Raw genomic sequence first — 5,911 nt, 5'->3', positions numbered from 1 at the left:
TACAGTCCTGTTTTATGCTTTGACCAGAAGGGTAGTGTTTCCCTTGGTGACTGCACGGGCATGATTCTCTATTAATACATAAACCGTTGTGCAACACTTTATTTTCCGGGCACCTACAGCCGGAAATGCAGCCTGTGTAAGGACACAACTGCTCTGTAGCTGTACAAGTAGCAGGGCAAGCACTTATGCAAGAACTGTAGACTTGATTGCCAGGGCACTTCTTAGCTGTAACATATCAGAAAAAAGATTATAAACATAATAAATTTATTTGTCTTTTCAATTACAATAGCAAAGATTTAGAAATATATTAAATGAAAAAACAGGGTATAGCGACAAAACAACAGTTGTTAAAACAAGCTTACAGTTAAACTTAATAATAATTAAACATAAATGGCTCGGTTGTCTGCTAGGTGTAGCGACAACGCTTAATTTCTCCAATTAAATGTAAATATGTTTTTAACTGTAAGCGTGGTTTATCAACTGTTGTTTTGTCGCTATATCCTGTCCTTTTGTTTAAAATATTTCTAAATCTTCGCTACCGTAATCGAAGAGACAAATAAAGTTATTATTATTATATTAATTGTAATTCCTAAACAGTCATCAGGAGTATGAAACTACTATTTGTAGTTCGCATTTGACGGAAGTGCTAAAACTTTATATGGTTTAGGATAAAAACATAAATAATAGACAAATATTAATACTTACGGCATTTCTCCGAAAAAACAGGGTTGTCTATGCCACCACATTCTCTGAGTAAAGCTTCCGCAATATTGCAAAAACAGTCTATTGGTTTCTCACATTTGCAAAGATTCTCTAAACATTGTGCTATGTATAAAGTTGTATCGAAAGTCTGGAAATATAATTTAAATTTTTTTTGGTTTGAAATTAAGGTATTAGTTTATATTATTCAATATATGAATGTATGGATGAATGAATGTAACTTACTTTATCCTCGTGTGGCCAGAAAACGAAAGTCGTTATTACATGGGTTTTCTGTTTTATACACCTCGTGCTAGCTTACGAGTTACCATGTATGTTACTTTGTGGGTGATTTTATTTTCTATTTTTTATGCATGGCTGATAATTTGGACAACCCATTAGTAACCATCGGGTTGGGGCAATTTCCGTTTAGTGTCTCGCCCAAGGACACATACGCCCACAATGGTAGCAGCATCAAGGCTTGAACCCACTACCTCTGTGTTACAGGCAGGCGCGCTAACCACTATGCCACGGCGCCAGATATCTGCCCAGTTAAGTTAGGAAAATTTTTCCCAGAGTTTAAGACTTGTCGTTGCTACCATTGTGGGCGTATGTGTCCTTGGGCAATAAACTTAATGTCAATTGCTCCAACTCAGTGGTCACTTATGGGTTGTCTAAATTAACAGTCAAACATAAAAAAAGAAAAATACATTCTTTGAAAAATAATTACCTACAAAGTAACATACATGGTAACTCTTAAGCTGGCATGAGATGTATAAAACAGAATACCTGTGTTATAACAACTGTCGTTTTCCAGCCACGCGAGGATAAAGCAAGTTACATTCATTTATTCATACATATTAATTAAAAAATGATAACAAACAAAATAATAATATATATATATATATTTGGTATAATAATATAATTTGTTTGTCAAAATTCTTTTAATAAAAAACAAAACTTAATGAAATTTTATCGAAATTTGTTCGTACCTTAGCACAATTAAGGGTTATCTTGGTAATGAGGTTGCATATCAGTTTGTCGGTCGTAGAAGGTTGGCATTTTGCCTTAGGCGGTGTACTGTCACAACCTATTAATAGAAAGTTTGTGTATATTGTTTAACTAAATATAAATGTTTTTAACTGTAAGGCTGTTTTAACAAATGTTGTTTTATTGCTATATCCTGTCTTTTCGTTTAAAATATTTCTAAATGTTCGCTATCATAAAATTAAAGAGACAAATAAAGTTATTATTAAGTCTTACCAACTTTAAAACATAGTTGGTAAAACACCTTACAGTTAAAAAGATATTTGCATTTAATTGGAAGAAAATAAGCGTGGTCGCTACACCTAGCAGACAAACGAGCCATTTATGTTTAATTATTATCAAGTTAAACTTCTAATAGAAACAAAAGTGTGGGAAAATTATCAACACTTTCAAATCTTACCAATTTAAAGTTATTATTATTAAGTCTTACCAACTGCAGCGATACTGTTCCCAAATGCTTGTGCAGAAGGCAGAGTCTCAAATTCATTTGTAAATTCATCAGTTTGGTCGCCGTTACAATTTCCACACAAACCTATTGTTTTGTTTTTCCATTCTGGACCAATCTGTAAAAATATATATAGTAGGGTGGGGAAAGTCAGGATACCTTTAGCACATTATATCTGAATATCCAAATCGTGTTTTAAACAATTAACAACGGTCTATGGGAGTTGTGAGGATACGGTTTTATAATTCTTCGAATGTTCTTTGTTTACTACTAAATGGGACGAGAAAATATAGTTAAAAGGTGTCCCATCTTCCGCCACTCTACTGTACATATATATATATAAGTATTATAATAATTTAAACTATAAATAAATGAATGAATGTAATGTGCTTATCCTCGCATGGTGGGCAATGACAGTCGTTATAACATGGGTGTTCTGTTTCATACATCCGGTGACTGTTTTTGAGTTACCACATATATTAGTCTGCGGGTATATATGTATAGTTTTAATATAAAAAGAATATTTTTCGTAAAGTACTTTTCTATAACTAAAGCATTTAAAGAAACACAAAAACATCAGTCTTGATATTTAAAGCCAACAATTTTGCTACTAAAATAATCTAAAAACAAAAATTTAAACTGAACACTAGATAGATTTTTAACATCAAAACGAACAAACAAAAACCACAAATATAATATCGTTAAATCTTGGATATAAAAAGTTAAAAAGTTGTGTGTCAAATAATAAAAGTCGCAGACATGGTAACTACTTCCTGGCACTAAATTGCATATAGGTTAAAACATATAAATAACTTTTAGAACGTACATATTAAAATATGAATGAATGTAACTTACTTTATCCCCGCATGGCCAGAAAACGACAGTCGTTATACCATGGGTGTTTTGTTTCATACACCTCGTGCCAGCTTACCAGTTACCATGTATGTTACTTTGTGAATGAATGTAACTTACTTTATCCCCGCATGGCCGGGAAACGACAGTCTTTATACCATGGGTGTTCTGTTTCATACACCTCGTGCCAGCTTACCAGTTACCATGTATGTTACTTTGTGAATGAATGTAACTTACTTTATCCCCGCATGGCCGGGAAACGACAGTCTTTATACCATGGGTGTTCTGTTTCATACACCTCGTGCCAGCTTACCAGTTACCATGTATGTTACTTTGTGAATGATGTAATTATTTTTAGGTCCCGCATGGCCTGAAAACGACAGTCGTTTTACCTCAATGTTCTAGTTTCTTCGGTATTCCATACCAAAACAAAGTAAGGCCCTTTCACAATCACATTACCGGAAATCTAAAAACAAATTTAAAATTACTTTTAACAGTGCAATGTCTAAGCAAAGGAATTGTAGTTTTGAATGAATGAATGTAACTTGTTTATCCTCGGATGGCAAGGCCAGTCTTGTAAATGAATGTAACTTTCTTTATCTTCCCGTGGTCGGAAAACGACAGTCGCTATAACACAGGTGTTCTGTTTCATACACCTCATGCCAGCTTGCAAGTTAACATGTATGTTACTTTGTGGGTGATTAATTTTTGGCGGGATTTTTCCATATTTTTATCTGATAATTTGGACAACCCATTAGTGACCACTGGGTTGGAGCAATTGCCGTTAAGTGTCTTGCCCAAGGACAAATTCCATCAGAATGATGGCTACCATAATCGGGACAAATAAAATTATTATTCTTATTTAGCTTTGCAATGGTACACTCATTAGTTTTTGTTCAATATTTACAAATTATTAATAATAATAACTTCATTTGTCTCTTCGGTTACGGTAGCAAAGATTTAGAAATATTTTAAACGAAAAGACAGGATTTAGCGACAAAACAACAGTTGTTAAAACACGCTTACAGTTAAAAACAAATTTACATTAAAATAATATTAGGTATATACCTTTTCAATTCCGTGCGAATAAATTGTAGTTGGTATGTCTAAACTTTGAGTATCGGTTGTTGCAGAAACTGTTCCATTCTCATTTGTTTCCAAAACAATCTTGTGCTGTGAGTGGCCGAGATAAATCACTAAACCACGTCGGCAGATTCTATTCACACATCTAAAAAAGGGTAAAAAATATTTAAATGTTCGCAGAATGTAACTTACTTTATCATCACATGGCCGAAAAAGACAGTCGTTATAACACAGGTGTTCTGTTTCATACACCTCAAGCCAGCTTAATAGTTACCATGTATGTTACTTTGTGGGTGAACATTCTTTAAGGGGACTTTTTAGGTATGGCTGCTAATAATTTGGACAACCCATTAGTGACCACTGGGTTGAAGCAATTGCATTAAGTGTCTTGCCCAAGGACACATACGCCGACAAAAAAAATATTTCAAAATTTTAAAATTGGATTCTATAAAATGTTAAAAATATTAATTTTGCTTGTTTTTTCGATTACGGTAGCGAAAATTTAGAAATATTTTAAACGAAAAGACAGGATATAGCAACAAAACAACTGTTGTTAAAACACCCTTACAGTTAAAAACATATTTACATTTATTTGGAAGAAAATAGTCGTGGTCGCTACACCTAGCAGACAAACGAGCCATTTATGATTATATGTCAAAATTTGGTACTAAAAAACAAAAAACGCAAAATTTCAATTTTCCTTTTAATATGTTTCCATATGTTAGGGTAAATTTATATTTCTATAATACCTTTGTCTGTTCTTGACATAAATCTGAAACAGATTGCTTCCCGCTTCTTTACCAGAAACCAGGTTATACGAGCAACCGCCATCAAAATCGTACAATTTTCCATCAAAAGTCCGATAGTTAGTTTGTCCAAATGTACTGCAGTGTAGGGCAGTTTCTAAAATACAAGAAAATGTCTATAATAGTAATAATTTTAACTTTATTTGTCTTTTCGATAACGGTAGCGAAGATTTAGAATAATTTTTAACAAAAAGACAGGATATAGCGACAAAACAACAGTTGTTAAAACGCGCTTACAGTTAAAATATATATATATTTAATTGGAAGAAAATAAGCGTGGTCGCTACACCTAGCAGACAAACGAGCCATTTATGTTTTTAAACACATAAACACAAATTAACTGTAATGTGTTTCAGGGACACTGATCTAGAACAAGTTATATATAGTAGGGTTTGGGAAGACGGGACACCTTTGCCACATTAAATATTACAGTGGGGGGAGATGGGACACCATTTCATTTCATTTTCTCGTCACATACTCAAAATATTATAAAACCGTATCCCTGCGACCGTTGTTAATTGTTTGAAACACAATCAGGATATTTGGATATTATGTGCTAAAGGTGTCCCGTCTTCCCCACCCTACTGTATATAAATATCCTGATTGTGTTTTAAACAATTAACAACAGTTTATGGAAGTCGTGAGAATACGGTTTTGTAATTCTTTGAATGTTCTTTGTTTACTACAAAATGGGACGAGAAAATAGAATAAAAAGTGTGTCCCATCTTCCCCCACCGTATTACTTATATACTGGGATGGGGGAAGATAGGACACCTTTTCATTTCATTTTTACGTACCATTTGGTAGGAAACAAAGAACATTCGAAGAATTATAAAACCGTACCCTACACGACTTCCATAGACAATTGTTATAATTTCAAAACATGCTCAGAAAAATATGTTTTAAAGGTGTCCCGTCTTCCCCCGGCCTACTATACTGTCGTTTCTAAACATGTTTTATTTTGCAATACAGCTTTTCT

The 5,911-nt window shown here is 33.5% G+C and overlaps 1 long non-coding RNA gene across 1 annotated transcript; it reads right to left on the bottom strand.

The window, feature by feature from the left end:
* Positions 1 to 6: 6 nt before the first annotated feature.
* Positions 7 to 5,306, bottom strand: LOC108950996. The gene is made up of 8 exons (XR_001975442.2): positions 5,274 to 5,306; positions 4,876 to 5,029; positions 4,112 to 4,271; positions 3,436 to 3,509; positions 2,177 to 2,309; positions 1,692 to 1,789; positions 706 to 850; positions 7 to 225 (listed from the first exon to the last, which is right to left on the bottom strand). It is a non-coding gene; the product is annotated as an uncharacterized LOC108950996 (long non-coding RNA).
* Positions 5,307 to 5,911: the final 605 nt, after the last annotated feature.

Source organism: Ciona intestinalis, unplaced genomic scaffold (assembly GCF_000224145.3).
Source record: "Ciona intestinalis unplaced genomic scaffold, KH HT001257.1, whole genome shotgun sequence".
NCBI lineage: Eukaryota > Metazoa > Chordata > Ascidiacea > Phlebobranchia > Cionidae > Ciona > Ciona intestinalis.
The sequence above is the reverse complement of the archived record's forward strand: the minus strand, read 5'-3'. Positions and strand labels throughout refer to the sequence as shown.